The sequence below is a fragment of the Scomber japonicus genome, chromosome 24 (genome assembly GCF_027409825.1).
Source record: "Scomber japonicus isolate fScoJap1 chromosome 24, fScoJap1.pri, whole genome shotgun sequence".
Lineage (NCBI taxonomy): Eukaryota > Metazoa > Chordata > Actinopteri > Scombriformes > Scombridae > Scomber > Scomber japonicus.
The window spans coordinates 2,511,204-2,534,804 of record NC_070601.1 but is presented as its reverse complement, the minus strand read 5'-3'; the positions used below and the strand labels follow the sequence as shown (position 1 = coordinate 2,534,804).

Sequence of the window (23,601 nt, the reverse complement as noted above, 5' to 3'; positions counted from 1 at the left end):
CCTGATTAAAAATATATGAAATAATATTCACGACAGCCTATCCAGTCTATACTGATTTAAAATTCTACAAGAAAGCTCTCTTACTTCATACTAGCACTGCAAGGGTATGAGGGATGTCCTGAAAACATCTCCCAGTGGAAGACTTAAAATGATGGAATGAATTATATAATGAGTTTGCAACTTAATACTGTATGTTTTATCGTCCAGGGGGAAATAAACTACTTACTTACATATAAGTAAGACTATAGCCTTACTTATATGTAGACTAATCATTTGTTGTGATTTTATGAGTCATCAACTCATTGATCTCATCAAGGTGTGGCTTCATTAATTGTTCATTAACAATTAATTAATTATTAATATTAATAATTAATAACTAATAGAGTATCAATACTTGATTCAATTAACATTAGTAATGATTAATTATTAATATTCATTAATTATTAATATTCATTAATTAATTATTAATATTAATCATTAATAGATTAACATTACTTGCTTCAATTAATGTTAATCTAATGATTATTAATAATTATGTATTAATAAATGAATTCCTTCATTCATTCATAATCATTGCTCCAATTACAGATTAATTAGGTTGACAAGTTGGAGCCTCAGGTGCAAGAAACCAAACCTCAGCATCTCAACTCAAACAGCTCAGCTTGTTGGGAAACCTTCTTGAACTTGTGATTTTGCTGATTGAATCCCAAGGGGAATAGCTCAGTTTGTTAGCTGTTTGCTTTGAATCTTAGTGGTCGTGGGTTCAATTCTCACTATGTCCAATTGTTTTTCCAAGTCAGACACATCTAATGCCTTAGATGACTACTTGGGAAGCTATCAGGTTGTTGGTTCAATTGTTGCACAGTTTTTTGAAAGTCAGACAAACTGCTGGAGAGTCAAATGCTGATGAAAACCTGTGGAGCCAATGTGAGCCTGTGGTTCAGCGATTTAGACAGCCGGTTTGAGTTTTGGGGGTGGTGGGTTCGATCCCCGGCCTGCTCACATATCTGTCTGCGTCCTATCGGCCTAAAATCCCAAATCCTCCAAAGAGGATTGTGGATGTGTTTCTACTGGTTGCCTACAGGGGGCAGTATTCTAATTGGAGTTACCACCAATGCTGTAAAGTAACATTAAAGATCAATGACCCTAAATGGGGATTGAACCAACAACCTTAATTTCAAATGCCTAATGCCCAACACTTATCTCACTGAGCTATCCTAAAGACTGATTTCCGAAAATTTTATGTTGTACAAATGTTGTTGTTTCACCTTTTATACTTATATATAAAATGAATGAAGATCCAGGGGGACATAAACTAGTGGTCGTTCTGTTTAAGAGACGATCTTTGGAAGGGCGTCTCTTCCCATAATGCACTGCGACAGCCGTAGGTTATAAATATGAGCGTGCCTTTCGCTCTGGATCTCAGTCTAGAAGAAAAGCGTGTGGGAGACTTGACTCTGATGTCTGTTTAAACGTGGTAAGAATTTCAGCTTTTTTAAAGAAATGTATTATTGTACTAAATTCGTGAGAAAGTTCAAGTACTTTTATAAAATGGCGCTTATGAGTCGTTTTTTGGCGGTTTTTGCGTGACCTGTTCACTTTACTGTGCTGCTGGCTAACGTTACTGAACGTGTTCAACCACGCAGCTGAACTTGAGCACTTATGTGCACATATTACGTCACAAGGATGACCTGACTTTAGATATATAAACCAGTCATTAAGTCAACTTTTTGTTCATTGCCTGCCCTCCAATTTGTGTGACACTTGGTGGCTCCATTGCAGCACGTTATGACCTTTATGTTTTGTTTCAGAGATGCTGGGTCCCCCATGACAGAGCCGCTGCCATGGGATCAAACTACCAACCCCCCCCCCCCCCCCAGCCTTTTTCTTTGGAGTACACAGAAACAGAGTTGTGATGGTTGACTTTAAGATTCAAAGCATTCAAGTCATGTCCCAGAACTTTACATTTCTTTATTTTTCACATCAAATTATTTTGTAGTGATTTTTAAGACAGCAAAATGTTTAAATTGCAGTAGATACCACATCATGGTGGCTGTTTCTTCCAGTGCTCAGTCAGCTGTCCAGGTAGTGTGTGTCTGGCTCAGTGTTACAGTGCTGGTAGAGTATCTCTGTATTTGGCTTTGGCTGCAGGTTCTGTTTTAGAGTCTGTCGCTGAGCTGCTGCAGAGCTTGGCCCAATGAGAGTACAAGGCTGCACACTTCAGACTCACTCCTATAAGGAAGCTTTGAAGTGGAACTTTCATAGGTGGTAGAAAATAACAGTTTTCAATCAAAGTAGCCATATGACTAATGATGTGAAGTAAATTTTCCTTGACTGTTGCAGGCAGAGCTACTGATGAGCTGCTCAGTGTGGAGATCAATGTCATACTGCAGACTGACTGAAGGTGAGTAATGCAAAACCAGTAAAATTGATATTAATGTGGTGATAATCAAACCCTGAGCAGTGACCAGTATTGTTCCTTCTTTAACTATTTTCTCTACAGCAGTGTGTGGAGCAGCTGGCCTGTAGGGGGCAGTACACAGCAGGAACCAAGACTGATGTCAGGTATGTATCCCCAATCCTGTACTGCCATGGCAGACTTCTCTATCTGCAGTGGACTCTGGCACAGATTCTATTAAGCTAACATGTGAATTGCAATTTCTTTTCAAAACTCAAGTGCTCTCTAGTAATGTGTTCTCTTTTTTAGTGTTGCTTGACTGGTGTGGAGAACTGGAGTCCACCTGCTGGGATGTGACCAGGCACTTCTGCTCAGCCTGAGTTTGAGGATGAAATTTAAACTGTCCAACATTGATTACATGAACTTTATTGGAATGTAATATCTGATGAATAAAATTTGAACAATCTGCAACAACTGTTTCATGGTTTATTAGACTTTTTCCCAGATTTGACTACATTATCAGTGTATTCAACAGATAGTGCAATATCTCACAACTACATGGCAATACATTGTAGGTATAAGCAAAGCAAGTTTTACCAAATAACTGGCACTAAGTACACTGAAGTAACTAAATGAGGTGTAAGTAAACACCATTTGTTACTTCTAATAAGGAAATGGTGCATTTGGACCATTTCCAGCAGGACAATACAAAATGAACTGCTGTACATTGTACACAGCAGTGCTAATGGTTGGAAAGTGACTAGATGTGATACACCACTTGGAATTATGGTACATGAAAAGTCAGTGACTCCAGATCATAGACTGGTTCAGATACATTTTTCAAGAATAAGCTGACAAAAGTAAATTCAAGACAATATTGAGTTTAAATGTAAAAGCATTTTATTACAAATTCAGTTTAAAAATTACAATCTGAATATACTACCAATAGTTAAAAACAAAACACAAGTGGACTAGGGCTAGCAGATCTCTAGGTGTGCCAACATATACTCACTTGTGAAGAGACCTCAACCAGAGGGACAAACCTGTCCCAGCAGACTGGCCCACAACTCCACTAAATCTAATAAAACTACAAACTACAAACTACAAAGGTTAAACAAAAATAGATGGTCCTAATCTCCAATACTTATAAGGCTGTACTAAAGAGGGCAGGCAAAAAGCAGCAGCAGATGGTATCCTACAAAAAGAGACAGAGTTAGTTAGTCACCTGCATACACAATAGAATCAAACTGTCCAGGCACCACTTTCCACCATAGTAGGGAAAAGGGTCTACGAGCTGGAGACACCAACAGAGAAACTAAGCATAGAAAAACAAAGTTAGCTCTCAGAAACAAGAACTTCTGGCAGTTACATCTCAGCATACCGACCTCCGTCCAGAACACACGGCAGCAGAAAAGGAAGAACAAACGTACACAGGTGTCTTAAATAACCTTACCTTGATTAGAGGCGGGGCCAAGCCTGGGGTTGCATTCAAGACCTACTGAGCTGAGGGAGCATTCAGTGTTTGACCAACAGTGGCTATATGGCAGGCTACATACAAATGCATTAATTCATTATTGGTTTGGACCTCCTTTGTGGAATTTGGTGGAAAATTGGATCAATGTGTTGGAGGAGACTCTATAGAAAGAAAGGATGCTAACATGACAGTCCAGATATACTCCTATTCTGTTAGTCTGGACCAGGCATCTCAAACTCATTCCACAAAGGGCCATGTGGCTGCAGGTTTTCATTCCAACCAAGCAGGAGCACACATGCACACCAATCAGCTGACTGAAGAGTGAGTTCAGCTGATTAAATGAGTCGAGCCAGGTGTGCTCCTGCTTGGTATCTTTTTAATTTGGATGTTGGACTTTAAAATTACTTCGAAATTTTCCCACTATCTGTATCCCAGCAACGCCCAGATTCAAACCGGGCGTTGTAGGACAAACACCTTATGATCTCAGACAAACCCACTACACCAGCCAGCCTGTCCACACTTAGACATTTTCTCCGGGCGCATTTATCTTCTTAATTTGGATGTTGGACTTTAAAAGTACTCAGGGCTGTGCAAGATTTGAACCAATGACCTCAAGGTTCCCAAGCAGTCATCTAACAGCCTGAGCTATGTGAACTGACACTCTTTCATTAATCTTTTTTAGAGTTTTTCACGTTTAATTTAGGCTTTCTGACTTTAAAAGTAGTAACCTTGGATTGAACTCACAATCTCTGTGAGTGAGAAGATATATTAACCACTGAGTCGCTGAATCTTCATTGGGGAAAGTGGTTTTATCAAACTTTTCAGTCTGTCCTCTTGATGTTGGACTGCAAAAGTGAGATATTCTCTCAGACATGCTGCAGTTCTTTAAGTGCTCCAATGCAGAAAAGAATACATTTCCTCAATCGAATCAGTAACTTGACAAGGCATGGACGAGGTTGGAAGTTCTAAGGTTGTGGCTTTGATCCTGGGATAGTTTTGAAGTAAAGGTTTGGGTTATCAACTAAAATATCTTAGAGGAGACTTTGCACACACAGGTGCACCGGTAATGTTCATAAATGACCAGCAGATGGCAGTGTGTGGGGTGTCACCTGTTGGGATCCATGAAGTCACCTGATGCAGGTCACATGACTGCCATGTAGTCACATGACTGTCATCATTGAGTAAAGCAGCAGTTTGGACTCTTCACTGTAAGTTTGCTTTCTTTCATACTTATTTTAACTTATTTATCTACAGTAACTTTCCACTGTGTTTCTTGCTCTTTTATGTTTGTGCTTCATCACAAACTTTGTAGAACATGTTGGAAGATAAATCTAAATATCTACATGTTAATTATTGATCAACCTGCCAGAATCAAATCAACAGCTGATCAATATCTCCTTTCTTTTTCTGCAGCTCTGAGAAATGACTATGTCTGAATATTAAATGTGTTGTATTCACTGATGTGGAGGGACAGTCAGTCAATGCCGAGTCACTCATTTACTGAGTGAAGAGTTAAAGCATAAAGCATTTAACAGCGTCTAAAAGTAGAGAGAAATCCTTAAACTGCACTTTTATTTACTTTTGTTGCTTCACCAAGCACCTCATATGTTGAAAATGCAAGCTTAAAAACATCACTCCTGCAGCTTTTCAAATTAGTCTCAAGTCCAAAAACCATGTCGCCATCTAGTGGACTAATGGTGGAACTGCAGCAACTTTCTCTGACTCTGTTCTCAAGTTAGAGCCAAAACAATTAAATTAATCACAAGTTTGATTGATGTAGTTTTCCTGTAAAATTTGTGGCCCCTGATCAAAATTCGATGTTGTCATTTGAGTTCAACTTCAAGTTCAGTACACTCAAAATGTCCGGTCAGCACAAGTCCGGTGCTCAGAAAAGTAAAGAAAAGTGAAGAAGAGAAGAAGTAAATAGAGGCCTTAGAAATGTTCTAAACAAATATTTTAAAAAAGGTGGTGACGGTGAAGTTGGAACTAGTAAAGTCAACATAGAGCAAGGTAAGAAACAGCGCAGCCAATGTTTACCAGCCTTGTAACGTAACCTAACTGGCCAGCTACAATTTGCTGTAACTTGCTGGTAGTTAAACAACATAACTTACTTGTACATGCACCCTGCAAATATTTCCTCCTGCTGCTTCACCAAGCACACATCTATCCACCCAGTGAGTCCAGCACACAATGCAACCTTCAAAACATCACTCCTGCAGCAACTTCCTCTGACTCAGTTCTATTACATTATCTATCAAGTTAGAGCCAAAACAAGTCAATTAATCACAAGATTGATTTTTTTCCTGCAAAATTTAGCTTGAAACAACTATTTTTAAGACAGTTAAGTATAAGAGAAGATCTACAACAGCTCCTGAATGTAACTGTAATCCGTTACTTGTGAAAATGTAGATGATTAGGGTGAGGGCTTATGTGAGAGCTGCAAAATAACATAAATGAAAATGTACTGTACATAATAACTTCTTCATGCATGTCTAACTCTACAGCTGCAGGTCTCTGTACAGGTTCCAGAGGATCCTGATCCTTTCCCATCCCTTCCTCTTTCATCCTCATCAATCTCCCCCCTCCCCATCCACTGACTCCTCCTTCCTTGGTCCTCCTTCACCATCATCAGTGGAACAACCAGCACCTCCTCAACCTGTGGCAGCACCTCCTGCTGTTGTAACTTGGTAAAAATGTGTATTGCAATATTTGTTCATTCAGCATCTTTCTGCACTGTGTGATTCAAAGTATGAAAATCATCTTTCTGTTTTTGTTTTTAGTCTTCATGGAATATTGCATGGGGATATTTTTATAACCTGTAAAATGTGTCAGTGTGATAATTAAATTCAATAAATACATTTCAATTAAAGCAACATTGATATTTGTCTGAGTGTGAATGATATTCAAGAGCAAATATATATATATATATATATATATATATATTAATTGATGTAATTTGGTGTAATGTACACACTGATTAACATCAATATGAATATGTTAAATTAGTTTGATTTATTTATTATAATCTGCTGAACTAGATGGGCAGAGGTTGTTTTTCACAGTGAGGATTTATGAATATAATATTAACAAAGTGTTTTTTCATCAGATTTATTTCACAATAAATTGAGAAACGTGTATTTATTAAAACCACTGGGGGCCGTTGACTTTAACAAATGAGGCCAGACTAGTCCTTAAAAAGATGGTTTAGACAGTCTGTCTCAATCTTTACGCATTTTATTCATTTTTAAAATAAAATGGCCCGTTACTGAATTGAATCCACAATCTTAAAACTTGAGTGCGGCTGTCTAACACTTTGAGTGTATTTTGAGTGAATTCAAAGGCTTTAAGGTTGAAGCCAGAGCTGCTTGGAGACTTTTTAAAGCCAACATGTTGAGTCATGACTGTCCTGGTCCACTAGGGCAGTCTGACTGGCAGCTGCTTGAGGGTTTTGAAGAAGTGGGTTCAATCCTGAATCACAAGTCAGGCCCAAAATCCAGCACTTAAGATTAATTAATTAATTGACAACACCTTGAGCCCATTTGAGCCAGCACTGCACTGTGTGTTGATCAGCTGCTGGATGAAGACTGAAAAGCTTTGGTGAAACCTCTCAGCAACAACTTGACTCTGTGGCTCAAAGTGTTAGACTGCACCACTCAAGGTTTTACGATTGTGGGTTCAATTCAGTAACAGGCCTTTTTATTTTTATAATGAATAACACGCTCAACGATTGAGACGGACTGTCTAAAGCATCTTTTTAAGGACTTGGTCCAGTAGTTTAAATAGTTTGATGAGTTTTTTGGTTTTTTGAGTTACAGCTCTTTGTTTCTGTGTATCAGAGCTCAAGGTGTTGTCAATTCATGATTTCGTGCCTGACTTGTGATTCAGGATTGAACACACAACTTCAAAACCTTCAAACAGCTGCCAATTAGACTGACCTACTGGACCAGGACAGTCATGACTCAACCTGTTGGATTTAAAAAGTTAGTAAATAATAAATCAATTAATTATGAATTATTAATACGTATTTATGAATAAACTATAAAGCAATTGATTAATAATAATTCATTAATTGATTAACCTTTAGGCTGTTATAACCACCCATCCAGCACTACAAACTTATATCATGCAGTAACAACACAATCCTAGAGATGGGACATTTTTGACATTGATGAAGCTTTACACTGACAGCTTTGCAATGATTACATTTCTGTTGAGGTGACTTTTTTACTTGTCTGGGTATAAATAACATTTGATATTCAGTCTTCAAGGAGTGTTTCTACATCCTTCATGTTACAGTAAGCATTTCATTAACAGACCTGTTCTTTCCCCATTTACTTTGAGTTTCACTGCTTCGTCTAGTTTTTGAAGTTGTGGGTTCAGTCCTGAGTCAGTAAGACTCCTTAAAAGTCAGACACATGATATATCACTAAAGATTGAAAACATCCCCTTGTATCATTTAAGTAAAAGTTTTTTCAGTATTTATTTTGGAAATAAATGCAGATTATTACATCTTCACATTTTTAAGAGCAACAAACAAATGAAACCATTAAAGATGAGATTCAGCATCAGAACCAGTCTGATAACCAGTAACACCAGCACCAGTTTTACCTGGAGGGGAGGGGTTACCTAAAGTCATGTGATGCAGGTCACATGACTGCCATGTAGTCACGTGACTGTCATCATTGAGTAAAGCAGTTGTTTGGACTCTTAACAGTAAGTTTGCTTTCTTTCATACTTATTTTAACTTCATCTACAGTAACTTTACACTGTGTTTCTTGTTCTTTTATGGTTGTAGTTCATATTTGTATTTATTCATCACAAACTTTGGAGAACATGTTAGAAGATAAATCTAAAATCTGGTTAATTACTGATCAACCTGCTGGAATCAAACGATATAAATCAACAGCTGGTCATTATTTCCTTTCTGCAGCTCTTAGAAATCAACATGTTTCTATGTTTGAATATAAAATGTGTTGTATTCACTGATGTGGAGGAACAGTTACAATAACATGCAAACAGTGTCATTACACTCAGACAGGAGGAGATGATCTTTGTGATTATACTTCATCTACTGAGCCAAGAGTTCAAAGTTAAACTATTAAATTAAGAGCTAACGTCTGCTGCTGTTAAGGTTTTACTGTAAAATAATTCATATCAAAGTCAATGTGTCACGATTATATTTAAATCCATTTCTTCATCATGTCAAATATTAATATTGCAACACTAAAGAGAACTAATAGACACCTCAATCTATTTAAATGTTGTTTTATTGGTGTTGAATTTGCTGAATATTAATGATTCAGTCAGTGAATGTAAATCCTCCTCTGAGCATCATGGTGCTGCTTCTTGTCGCCATCTAGTGGACTGATGCTGGAACTGCAGCGAACTTTTCTGACTCAGTTTTATTACATTATCAGCATGCGTTTTGACTCCCAAGAGGGCACCTTAGCACACGTTTTTCAACAATTGGGCCACGAGGGGGGGGGGGGGGGCGGTGACTGCTGATTCAGTATTGTCTGCACTATAGTAATTTATTTCTCTCACACTTGTTTCCACAGAGCATCTGAAAGACCCCGTTAGGAAGTGGGCAATCAATTGATGTTGAAATGTATGATGGTGGGTGCCTTTTTTATTTTTTTTATTTTTTTCACCAAAAAGCTTGATACATCCTACAACAATCATAAAATACTGCTCTGTTCTCTCTCTCTGGAGGTTTAACGCCGCTTCATGCTGCCGTCTTGTCTCACAACACTGTGATGAAAGAGCTGAGGAGTGTGAAAAATACTTGTTCATATATGGCAACAGAGCTGATGCAGAGGAGACAGATGTACATCGAGTGCATAAAGACTCTGCTGCTCATTGCCGCCTCCTATGGGACAAAGGTAACTTTACAGCTATTTAACAGCATTTAACTGTTTATGATTTCCACTAACTAACTATGATATTAGAAGTGAGTTTCAAATCTTTTTCTCATACCTGCAGGATCTAAAAAGTGGACGAACCTGTCTTCACATAGCTTCAGAGGAGGCAAATGTGGAGCTGTTGAGTATTTTCCTTGAACACCCTTCATCACTGACCTTTGTGAATGTTAAGGTTAGTCAGTTTTGACATTTCCTGTAAATTTCCGGAAAGTTTCCGGTAAATTTCCATGGGAAGTTAAGCTGGGGAATTTCGGAAATAGCCTATTCCAAATTGGAAACTTTCCATGGGAATTAAATGGGAATTTATGGCAACTGAGGGTAATTTAGTGGAAAGGTATCATCATTTGATTGATTAATTGGATAAAAAAAGTTCACCCCTTCAATAAAAATCAGAACATTATTTTAAGTTGACGATGAAAAAAGGTGCACAATGTCGCTTGATGTCCCTGAGCTGTTGAAGTTATATTAAATTATAAATTATACAATAATTTATAATTTAATATTAAAAAACAACTAAATGTTATTATTCTTAATGGTTTCACACACAACTCTGAAAAAAACTGTATAAATTGTGGTTTATTTGGTTTTGACCAGTTTTATTTTTTCCACCATATGGCTAAATATAGCACTTACACATAAAAATATCCCTAAATATATTACCATATGATGTCATCAAAACCACAGGCTCAAAAGTCTGGCTTCAAGTTGTGTGCTCTGGGCTCAAAAGTGTGGTCCAGAATGGTAGAAATCATCTGTGCATGTGATGGAGGAATGCACAGTGCATGTAGGGGGCGTGGTCTCAGTAGCCCTGCAGTAAACAGTATGCTATGTGAGCATATGATAGCATAGATATTCAACTGTACTGCATGATATCTGGTTGTTTTAGTCAGGATTATGCTAAAATATTATTTTACACAACTATATTTAAGTTCCCTAATAAGAACATACCTTCAGTTTAGTAAATTCCCGGTTCATTCCCATTAATTCCCGTTAATTCCCATGGAAAGTTTCCAAGTTTGAAAATTCACAGAATTTTGCAACCCTACAAGGGAGTGACTTCAAATTAACAGTCCCAGAGATTTAGCTGGCATCAGGATTTCATAAGAAAAATGTTTGTTTCATATGTAATGTGGGTGTACATTTTGAACATTTCAAACTGCTGCTCAGTCGTTTTGGCTTCCTGCTGTTTAAAATATCTCCATGTTAAGTCCAGTTGCCAGGCTGTTGAGTCTAATGCATTAAGAGGCTGTTGAGTCTAGTGCAGTTAAGGGGCCGTCTCGGTCAGCTTTCAGCCTCTGGTTGAAAACAGTGCTTCAGGGTTGCACACAAACTTGTAGACATACCTTTCTCCAGCAAGCAGCCAGGAGGAGCCAGATCACAGGAGAAGAATTAATGATGCTCATTTATGCAACTTTCAAGTATTTAGTAATTTTTGTTGTCCAGAAAAATGATGCAGATGTACAGGCAAAGGAGATATATATTTGATATTTGTTCAGTAAGAGAAGTTTCCTCATCTTGCTTGGCTGATGTATACGTTTTTGAATATGAAGCTGATATTCGGGGCCACTGTGCTTCAAGACTTCTTGAGATGCCTACAGAAAGAGTCCAGTTAGTGAATGACTGCATCATTCTTAAACAACCCTTAAAAAATTGTGTGCCAAAAGGGGGAAAAAAGAACAGTGCTCAAATGCTGATAGGATAGTTCCAGTTTTATTGTTGTTTTTGTTTTTAATTAACATCAGATATTATGGTCTTATACATTTTCTGTAGCATCATTCAATCTCTTATTAGTAACACCAGCAGGGAATGTCTTTTGAATTACAGCAAATGTCTAAATATGTAGGTTTTTAACACAGTACAGTTGTGCACTTTTACATTAAAAGAGACAACGGTAGAAATACATTTCTTCCAAGACATTTCTGTTAAAAGTATCAATAGAAGATTTAATTATCATTAGCACAATGAAATTATCATGTGGTTAAGCCTTTAAACTTGAATTCTCTATATCCAGTAAAACAGAACTTTTACTCAGTGACTCAGTGGTCAAAGTTATTAGGAATGTTATCTATACGAACTAAGTGGTAAGGAACATTTTGGCTACATTGTACTGTAATGCGGGCATTGGGATTTATCGAACGAATGTAGTAACAGCCTGGCAGCCTGTTCGTATCAAGTGTACATGTCATAACTAAAAAAGTTTGAGTAATTTGCACGTGTTCATCCTGTCGTCTTCCACGACATATATACCTGAATGGAGTTAAATCGCTGGTGATGATGAAGTCATTTCTAGGCTTGCAGCCATTGGGATAATTATTACTGCGATGGTTCATTGGAGTCAATAATTTATGACATCCACGACGCGCCCTCGGGAGGACGTGCGTGTCATAGAAGTACAGAGCCTCAGAGAGTCCAGCGGCACAGAGCAGCACCAGCAGCACACACGGAAACTGGATCCTCATGATTCACTACAGAAGAAAAAAAACAAAACAGGATTTTTTTTTTAATTTTTTTTTATTTAAAGCGCAAGTTGCACATCACATGTTGTATTACGCAGATGTGCTTTGAAATAAATATTATTATTAGATTGTTTTATCAGAAATTAATGTTTCTCTTTGCAGTTTGACTAGCTCATTTTTGCTGATCAGTTGACTCATTTTTACCTGAACACATACATACATAATTATTTTGTTAGCCACATGATCAAAGTTGAGCAGATTCAGGATGGAAAAATATTGTTAGCAAGTACAAAACTTAACAATGTGCATTTGTTCATTTATTCATTTAACAAATTTGATGGAGCACACTTGAGTGAAGCTCACTGAGGAAAAGTCAGACGACCAAGAAATTTTAAGAGCTCCCTTACCTTATTCTGGCTGGGTTACGGCAGGTTGGTTGGTTGGTTGGTTGGTTCACTCGCTGTGGTCCAGGCAGAAGTTGGTCAGCTCAGATGAGTCCGTTGGTTGGTCAAAGTGTCTTCAGTGAAGGAAATCCTCTAAAGCTGCAACCTGGTTATGGTGAGTCCATTATATTGTGTCCAGGTGGATCGGCACCACCTGCTCGTATAACCAATTTGAATAAAGACTTGTGAGAACGTAAATCAACAGCTCTGTATGTGAGATACACTGGTAGATTATGCAAAGTAAGTTAAGTAAATTCAGTTAAGGTCATATCATGCAGTGCAGCCGTAATGTGGGCAATGAGGCAGTTTTGGCTCTGAACCTGTTGAAGCCCACCTTGACTGGCTTCCCCGAAGTTGGTTGATGCAGAAAGAAGCACTCAGAAGACCGGAGTTGTTCGGAAAATCAGCTGTTTATTATGCCGTATGCATAAAGCGGAGAACACTCACTACACAGTGCAACAGCACTTCCCCTTACACCCAGAGTGTTCTGGTAAGCAGTTCGCTATTTCCCTTTTTATACACAGTTCCGCGCTCCCCCGCCTTCACCCTATTGTTTACCACAACAACATAATCAATCTTATCATCTATGCACATTTTCATATCAGCTTCTTTGCACATGTTGTTTTCCTCTCGTCGGACGACTCTTTCGTAAGATTGGTTCCGTTTTTCTCTTGACGTGTGTTGATCTTATCATGGTATCTGCACTTTCAATCGCACCCTGCCATGTCCTGTTTTGATATCTGTTTTCCCGAGAACTGCACTTATATGCTGAGTCAAGTTGCGCAAGTTTTGTGTACGTGTCTGTGCTAGCTAGTTATGTAAGCGCTGCCTTGTATGGTGGCATTGATGCAAGCTTATAATATCAAAAAACCTGAGACTATCTTATTCCCTCAAACCCCAGCAGACTGAATCTGAACAGTAGCTGAGGTTAAAATGCTACAGCACGAGGATGACGAAACAAAGGGGGGTTCTTTATTGCTTTATTGCTACAGTTCTCTTAACTACTAAAGTCTGTAGTATGACTTCAGTCTAGATCAGCATGTGTTTCATGTGCTGAAGACAGAACTGAAGGCAAATAACTCCTGAAACAATAAAATAATCATGAAGTGACTGCAGTCTTGTCTCACAATAAAGGCATTATCATAGACCAAGTCTATGATGATAAGTATCTGACGTTAAATATTGAATATGTCTTTATTTATGCTCATTTTACTTTTTCTCCCTTAAAATTGGGACTATGTATTAAGGCAGTTGTTGTATAAACTATGAGAAATAACTTCTATAACTCTAATAAGACCATGAACTGTGGGGACCATTTATAGCTTATTCAGAGAGGTGGGATACCTGGAAGATGAAACTCTGAGCTGATTTGACTGAGGAGTACTCAGACATATCTGAATAGGCTACAGACAGCTCTGTAACTAGGAAGCCTTTGTGTGAAACGATTATAGACTAGTTTTCATTCAAAGGTGGTTTGCAAATTCAAGCTAAAAAGTCAGTTTTTTAAAATCTTGTGGTCGTTGTTTCTTATCATCATTAATGACCAAACTATCAGCAGAAGAGAGTCTATGAGGCCACAGCTGTAAGCTTTTTCACTTCTCTTTGGCAACCCGGACAAGGGGCTGCTGGGCTTTAATGCAAGCAGCTGCACTAATTATTGACTCATGTTGTTTGAAAGTCATTTTTCATTGTCCTCATGTTCCTGCTTTCCTTCTGTGCACTTTAATCCAACATTAACACGGCTATTATCTTGCCTACATTATTGAACTTGTGGGTTCAGTCCTGTGCCAATCAGCTGATCGTTTATTTAGCTCACTGTGTTTGACAGCACTGAAGTTTAAAGGTTGTTAGTTAATTCCTGACATGACCTTTTATTTTTTAAATCAGCTGTTTTTAAGATGTCAAACCCTTGCTAAAGGTTTGTCCCTTGAGCTATTCTCCATTATATAATACAAAGTCTATTACAAAAACATCTGGGTGCACAGGGTGGTCCTAAAGTATATTTCTTTTTTCTTGTACAGTTTTATGGAGAGTGATATTTGAGCAAAATACCAACATTTATAAACCTTGGTGAGTTGGACATTAAACACTGTAAATAGTGTGCTCAATAGAAACTTTACTGACTTTGATGACTCTTTTTACACTCTGTCCTTGTTGCTCTTCTTAAAAGTTTTATAATACCTTTGGATAGAATACTTCTGAATGAGTTATCATCTGGTTGCTAAAGAAGACAGAGGAATTCTGGGAGAAATATGAATTTGAAAATAAGGACAGTGCACAAAGTTACGTGTTCTCAGCTCAGTGAACTTGCATATTTTGTATAATTTACTTGCACATCTTGAATACAGAGCTGGTTGTTGCACATACCCGTTGAGATATGATGTCTGTGATACTTATTCAAATCAGCGTAGTGTTTATCCACTACGCTGATCAAACTCTGTCTGAATAAGCTGTAAAACTGTTTCACTGCTGAACGCCTTACATGGTTAAACTTCTATAGTTGTGTACTCTGTGCTCTCAAGATAATGACTGTAAATTATCCTGAGTGGAGATAAAATATAACACAATGAGGAAGAAAAAAAAAAAAGAACAATAGTGCAGTATTGTAATCACAGCCCTTTTATACTAAGTCTAACCGTTTTAAGGAAGAAAAATGTTTTGGACAACTAAGATAAACTTTAAATGAAGATAGTCTTTGACCCATATACAATAGTAAACAAGTAAGTAAGGCAAGACATATTGCCTTACTTACTTGCATATGTTGCACAGAGCTGTCTGTAGTCTATCTATATTAAGATATGTGCCTACTCTTCAGTCAAATTAGCTCAGTGTTTCATCTTCCAGGTATCAAATAAGTTGTAAAACGGTTTCAATGCCGAGCACCTTAAATGGTTAATCTTCCATAGTTGTGCCGTTTGTCCCTTCAAGATAATGACTGTGACTGTGTTTTCTAACAAATGTATCCAGAGTGGAGATAAAATATAACACGGTCCGTGCACGAAGTATAATTCATCTGCATTGTTCACATTGTATAATGAAACATCCCATTTTTTGGGGGGTATTTCCTATTTCATTGTCGTAATTCAGCGCCACAAACTCCACAAGTTCCTTCATCCAATTTGTACAATGAAAATTGAAAAAGGAAGTCGAGTGACGGAAACAGCCTTCAAAGTGAAAGTTTAAGGAGAGCGAAATTAAATAAATACAACCTAACAACAAAAATCAATAAATACATTTATGTTAAAATAACTTTGATATTTCTCTGAGTGTGAATGATATTTAGGAGCAGAAAAGGTTTATAGCTACTTGTAACATTCTTACTATGAAGTAAGAATGTAAGAAAAATACTAATAATTATTATCAGTCATTTAACCCTCCTGTTGTGTTCGAGTCAAGGAAGGAAGGGAGGAAGGGAGTAAAGGAAAGAAGGCAGGGAGGGGGGAAGGAAGGAAGAAAGGGGGATGGAGGACAGAAGGAAGGAAGGGAGGAAAGGAAATAAGGAAGGATGGAGGAAAGAAGGAAGGAAGGTCGGAGGGAGGGAGGAAAGAAGGAAGGAAGGAAGGACAGAGGAAAAAAGGAAGGAAGGAAAGAAGGTAGGGTGGAGGAAGGACAAAAGAAGGAAGAAAGGGAGATGGAGGAAGGGAAGAAAGAGAAGAAGGAAAGAAAGAGAGAAGGAGAGAGGAAGCACAGATGGAATGAAGGAAGGAAGGAGGGAAGGAAGGAAGGAAAGAAGGAACAGTCAAAACAGATGGGTCAATTTGACCCGGGAGCACGACAGGAAGGTTAAAAATAATAATCATAGGTTATGTAAGATACTGTTGAAGACATTTGCTTTTCTCACTTTTGCTACATAAATGAATTGATGCAGTTTGATAATAATAATGTACACACTGAATAACAGGTTTAATAACTTGGATTTATTTGTTATAATAAGTTGATCTAGATGCAGAGGTTGTTTTTCACAGTGAAGATTTAATATGAATATAATATTAACTGATCAGCAGCTCATGTAAAGTGTTTTTTCATCAGATTTGTTGACAATAAATCAACATTAAAAGCATCAGGAGATAAGTTTGCTTTCTTTAATCCTTATTTTAACTTCATCTACACAGTAACTTTACACTGTGTTTCTTGCTCTTTCATGTTTATAGTTCATATTTTTATTTATTCATCACAAACTTTGGAGAACATGTTAGAAGATAAATCTAAAATCTGGTTCATCAACCTGCTGGAGTCAAACGATATCAATCAGCAGCTGGTCATTATTTTTCTTTCTGCAGCTCTGAGAAGTCAACATGTTTTATATGTTTGAATATTAAATGTGTTGTATTCACTGATGTGGAGGAACAGTTACAATAACATGCAAACAGTCTAATTACACTCAGACAGGAAGAGATGATCTGTGTATTTATTGCTTTATTTCTCAACAAACACAACAAGAGCAAATCACTGTTAGGAAATACTCACAACGCCCCATGACATTAACGCAAGGTGGCGACACTCCAGAGAAGTCAGGTTAGAAACCACAAAACACAATCCACCCCGTAGCTAATGCTAATGCTTGTTAACTACTCACCCATACAGTTGCTAATGCTACAGCTACGGTTTGTCAGTTACTCACCCATACAGTAGCTAATGCTAATGCTACAGCTACGGTTTGTCAGTTACTCACCCATACAGTTGCTAATGCTACAGCTACGGTTTGTCAGTTACTCACCCATACAGTTGTTAATGCTAATGCTACGGTGTGTCAGTTACTCACCCATACAGTAGCTAATGCTAATGCTATTGTGTGTCAGTTACTCACCCATACAGTAGCTAATGCTAATGCTACAGCTACGGTTTGTCAGTTACTCACCCATACAGTTGCTAATGCTAATGCTACAACTACGGTTTGTCAGTTACTCACCCATACAGTAGCTAATGCTACAGCTACAGTTTGTTAGTAACTCACCCACTGCAAAGTAAACAATCACTACATCTATAAAGTATATCGACAATCAACACATTTCCTTGTGTATTAGATTAGGGAGGGACGTGACCCTAACCCTCTCCACTGAGGCTCAGGTGAAGTTTAGGTTTATAAACAGCAACACAGGTCAAACGATCTAACGTCTGCTGCTGTTAATTACTGTAAAATAATTCATATCAAAGTCAATGTGTCACGATTATATTTAAATCCATTTCTTTTTGTGCATCATGTCAAATATTAATGTTACAACACTAAAGAGAACTAGTAGACACCTCAATCTATTTAAATGTTGTTTTATTGGTGTTGAATTTGCTGAATATTAATGATTCAGTCAGTGAATGTTAGTAAATCCTCCTGAGCATCATGTTGCTGCTTCTTGTCGCCATCTAGTGGATTTATGGTGGAACTGCAGCGACCTCCTCTGACTCAGTTTCATTACATTTATCTATCAAATTAGAGCCAAAAAAATTATGTTTGCCTGCAAAATTCAGCTTTGAACAAATATTTTTGAGACAGTTAAGTATAACAGAAGACCTGCAACACCTGCTAGGCTGTCAGTATTATGCATAATAAATAATATAATATATGAATCCAAATAGTGGATCTGTTGCAAGAAATCCACTTTATTTTTTAAAGATTATTTGGGAGTTATAGGCCAGATCTTGTTAAACTAATTAAGGCCCCTTGTAGGTTTAAAAATTGTTGCATAAAGAATTCAACAGCATCTTAAAATAGAAAAATCATTAAACAGCACTTTTATTATTTAGTTGAAATTAATAAAAACAAGTCAAAATGAATAACATAACTTACTTGTACATGTCATGCACCTTGCAAATATTTCCTCCTGCACATGTCTATCTACCCAGTGAGTCCAGCAAACACCTCATCTGTATTAAATCATCACTTCTGCAATTATTCAAATCAGTCTCAAGTCCTTAAATCCATATGTGTCTGTATGTGTGTGTGCTGTATTTTTAAGGGACCCTCTGATGCTCCATGTGCGCCTCCTGCAGGTGACTATAGTCTTACCTTCATGTAGACCAGGGGTCTCCAAACTATTCCACAAAGGGCCATGTGGCTGCAGGTTTTCATTCCAACCAAGCAGAAGCACACCAGACTTGATTCATTTAATCAGCTGATCTCAGTCTTCAGACAGCTGATTGGTCAAATGGTGTGCTCCTGCTTGGTTGGAATGAAAACCTGCAGCCACATGGCCCTTTGTGGAATGAGTTTGAGATGCCTGGTCCAGACTAACAGAATAGGAGTATATCTGGACTGTCATGTTAGCATCCTTTCTTTCTATAGAGTCTCCTCCAATACATTGATCCAATTTTCCACCAAATTCCACAAAGGAGGTCCAAACCAATAATGAATTAATGCATTTGTATGTAGCCTGCCATATAGCCACTGTTGGTCAAACACTGAATGCTCCCTCAGCTCAGTAGGTCTTGAATGCAACCCCAGGCTTGGCCCCGCCTCTAATCAAGGTAAGGTTATTTAAGACACCTGTGTACATTTGTTCTTCCTTTTCTGCTGCCGTGTGTTCTGGACGGAGGTCGGTATGCTGAGATGTAACTGCCAGAAGTTCTTGTTTCTGAGAGCTAACTTTGGTTTTCTATGCTTAGTTTCTCTGTTGGTGTCTCCAGCTCGTAGACCCTTTTCCCTACTATGGTGGAAAGTGGTGCCTGGACAGTTTGATTCTATTGTGTATGCAGGTGGCTAACTAACTCTGTCTCTTTTTGTAGGATACCATCTGCTGCTGCTTTTTGCCTGCCCTCTTTAGTACAGCCTTATAAGTATTGGAGATTAGGACCATCTATTTTTGTTTAACCTTTGTAGTTTTATTAGATTTAGTGGAGTTGTGGGCCAGTCTGCTGGGACAGGTTTGTCCCTCTGGTTGAGGTCTCTTCACAAGTGAGTATATGTTGGCACACCTAGAGATCTGCTAGCCCTAGTCCACTTGTGTTTTGTTTTTAACTATTGGTAGTATATTCAGATTGTGATTTTTAAACTGAATTTGTAATAAAATGCTTTTACATTACAACTCAATATTGTCTTTAATTTACTTTTGTCAGCTTATTCTTGAAAAATGTATCAGAACCAGTCTATGATCTGGAGTCACTTTCCAACCATTAGCACTGCTGTGTACAGCAGTTCATTTTGTATAGTCCTGCTGGAAATGGTCCAAATGCACCATTTCCTTATTAGAAGTAACAAATGGTGTGAACTTAGTGCAACTTGCTTTGGTTCTGATATGCCTCATACCTACAATGTATTGCCATGTAGTTGTGAGATATTGCACTATCTGTTGAATACACTGATAATGTGGGCAAATCTGGGGAAAAAGCCTAATAAACCATGAAACAGTTGCTGCAGATTTTTCAAATTTTATTCAACCATCACAGATATTACATTCCAGTAAAACATTGTCTTTAAATTTCATCCTCAAACTCAGGCTGAGCAGAAGTGCCTGGTCACATCCCAGCAGGTGGACTCCAGTTCTCCACACCAGTCAAGCAACACTAAAAAAAAACACAAAAAAAACACATTACTAGAGAGCACTTGAGTTTTGAAAAGAAATTGCAATTCACATGTTAGCTTAATAGAATCTGTGCCAAAGTCCTGACATTTCTCTCCCAATACTAAGATTCCACTGCAGATAGAGAAGTCTGCCATGGCAGTACAGGATTGGGGATACATACCTGACATCAGTCTTGGTTCCTGCTGTGTACTGCCCCCTACAGGCCAGCTGCTCCACACTGCTGTAGAGAAAAGAGTCAGTTAAAGCAGGAACAATACTGGTCACTGCTCAGGGTTTGATTATCACCACATTAATATGCATCACTCACCTTCATCTCCACACTGAGCAGCTCATCAGTAGCTCTGCCTGCAACAATCAAGGAACATTTACTTCACATCATAAGTCACATGGCTACTTTGATTGAAAACTGTTATTTTCTACCACCTATGAAAGTTCAACTTCAAAGCTTCCTTATAGGAGTGAGTCTGAAGTGTGCAGCCTTGTACTCTCATTGGGCCAAGCTCTGCAGCAGCTCAGCGACAGACTCTAAACAGAACCTGCAGCCAAATACAGAGATACTCTACCAACACTGTAACACTGAGCCAGACACACACTACCTGGACAGCTGACTGAGCACTGGAAGAAACAGCCACCATGATGTGGTATCTACTGCAATTTAAACATTGTGCTGTCTTTTAAAAATCACTACAAAATAATTTGATGTGAAAAATAAAGAAATGTAAAGTTCTGGGACATGACTTGAATGCAATGTGAATCTTAAAGTGAACCATCACAACTCTGTTAACCTTTACTCCAAAGAAAAAGGCTGGGGGTTGGTAGTTTCATCCCATGGCAGCGGCTCTGTCATGGGGGACCCAGCATCTCTGAAACAAAACATAAAGGTCATAACGTGCTGCAATGGAGCCACCAAGTGTCACAGAAATCGGAGGGCAGGCAATGAACAAAAAGTTGACTTAATGACTGGTTTATATATCTAAAGTCAGGTAATCCTTGTGACGTAATATGTGCACATAAGTGCTCAAGTTCAGCTGCGTGGTTGAACACGTTCAGTAACGTTAGCCGGCAGCACAGTAAAGTGAACAGGTCACGCAAAAACCGCCAAAAAACGACTCATAAGCGCCATTTTATAAAAGTACTTGAACTTTCTCACGAATTTAGTCCAATAATACATTTCTTTAAAAAAGCTGAACTTCTTACCACGTTTAAACAGACGTCAGAGTCACGTCTCCCACACGTTTCTCTTCTAGACTGAGATCCAGAGCTAAAGGCACGCTCATATTTATAACCTACGGCTGTCGCAGTGCATTATGGGAAGAGACGCCCTTCCAAAGATCGTCTCTTAAACAGAACGACCACTAGTTTATTTCCCCCTGGATCTTCATTCATTTTATATATAAGTATAAAAGGTGAAACAACAACATTTGTAGAACATAAAATTTTGGAAAACCAGTCTTTAGGATAGCTCAGTGAGATAAGTGTTGGGCATTAGGTAATTGAAATTAAGGTTGTTGGTTCAATCCCCGTTTAGGGTCATTGATCTTTAATGTTACTTTACAGCATTGGTGGTAACTCCAATTAGAATACTGCCCCCTGTAGGCAACCAGTAGAAACACATCCACAATCCTCTTTGGAGGATTTGGGATTTTAGGCCGATAGGACGCAGACAGATATGTGAGCAGGCCGGGGATCGAACCCACCACCCCCAAAACTCAAACCGGCTGTCTAAATCACTGAACCACAGGCTCACATTGGCTCCACGAGTTTTCATCAGCATTTGACTCTCCAGCAGTTTGTCTGACTTTCAAAAAACTGTGCAACAATTGAACCAACAACCTGATAGCTTCCCAAGTAGTCATCTAAGGCATTAGATGTGTCTGACTTGGAAAAACAATTGGACATAGTGAGAATTGAACCCACGACCACTAAGATTCAAAGCAAACAGCTAACAAACTGAGCTATTCCCCTTGGGATTCAACCAGCAAAATCACAAGTTCAAGAAGGTTTCCCAAAATTAATGTAAACATTGTCACTACAGTTCAACAAGCTAGTTAACTGTAATTCACAGTTCCACCAACAGAATATACAATGGCTTCATATGAGAAAGTTGCAAACTCATTATATAATTCATTCCATCATTTTAAGTCTTCCACTGGGAGATGTTTTCAGGACATCCCTCATACCCTTGCAGTGCTAGTATGAAGTAAGAGAGCTTTCTTGTAGAATTTTAAATCAGTATAGACTGGATAGGCTGTCGTGAATATTATTTCATATATTTTTAATCAGCTGATCTCATCAGGATCAAAAGAGTGCAGAAATACACACTTGAGCTACAGCAGTGGTCTCCAACCCTGCTCCTGGAGAGCTACTGCCCTTCGGTATCTCCCCACTCTAACACACCTGATTCTAATTATTAGCATGTTATCAAACCCTTTAACGAGCTTCAGCTAATAATTAGAGTCAGGTGTGTATAAAACATGCAGGGCAGTAGCTCTACAGGAGCAGGGTTCACTGCTGTAGACCAGTATTCATCAGCTTTTCAGTCTCCAGCAGTTTGTCTGACTTACTTTTGTAAGCCTTACTACAGCCCCTACATATAAGTAAGACTATAGTCTTACTACAGCCCCTACATATAAGACTATAGTCTTACTACAGCCCCTACATATAAGACTATAGTCTTACTACAGCCCCTACATATAAGACTATAGTCTTACTACAGCCCCTACATATAAGTAAGACTATAGTCTTACTACAGCCCCTACATATAAGTAAGACTATAGTCTTACTACAGCCCCTACATATAAGACTATAGTCTTACTACAGCCCCTACATATAAGACTATAGTCTTACTACAGCCCCTACATATAAGTAAGACTATAGTCTTACTACAGCCCCTACATATAAGACTATAGTCTTACTACAGCCCCTACATATAAGACTATAGTCTTACTACAGCCCCTACATATAAGTAAGACTATAGCCTTACTTATATGTAGACTAATCATTTGTTGTGATTTTATGAGTCATCAACTCATTGATCTCATCAAGGTAAGGCTTCATTAATTGTTCATTAACAATTAATTAATTATTAATATTAATAATTAATAACTAATAGAGTAACATTACTTGATTCAATTAACATTAATAATGATTAATTAATATTAATTAATTATTAATATTAATTAATTAATTATTAATATTAATCATTAATAGATTAACATTACTTGCTTCAATTAATGTTAATCTAATGATTATTAATAATTATGTATTAATAAATTAATTGCTTCATTCATTCATAATCATTGCTCCAATTAGAGATTAATTAGGTTGACAAGTTGGAGCCTCAGGTGCAAGAAACCAAACCTCGGCATCTCAACTCAAACAGCTCAGCTTGTTGG

The 23,601-nt window shown here is 38.0% G+C and overlaps 1 long non-coding RNA gene across 2 annotated transcripts; it reads right to left on the bottom strand.

Annotated features, from left to right (window-relative positions):
* Positions 1-19,941: 19,941 nt before the first annotated feature.
* Positions 19,942-21,448, bottom strand: LOC128354535 (uncharacterized). Of its 2 annotated transcripts, none has more exons than XR_008321078.1 (4): positions 21,404-21,448; positions 20,992-21,069; positions 20,367-20,426; positions 19,942-20,186 (listed from the first exon to the last, which is right to left on the bottom strand). It is a non-coding gene; the product is annotated as an uncharacterized LOC128354535 (long non-coding RNA). The 2 variants fall into 2 exon arrangements; XR_008321077.1 differs by lacking the exon at positions 21,404-21,448 and adding an exon at positions 20,514-20,551 and having other exon boundaries at positions 20,992-21,028.
* Positions 21,449-23,601: the final 2,153 nt, after the last annotated feature.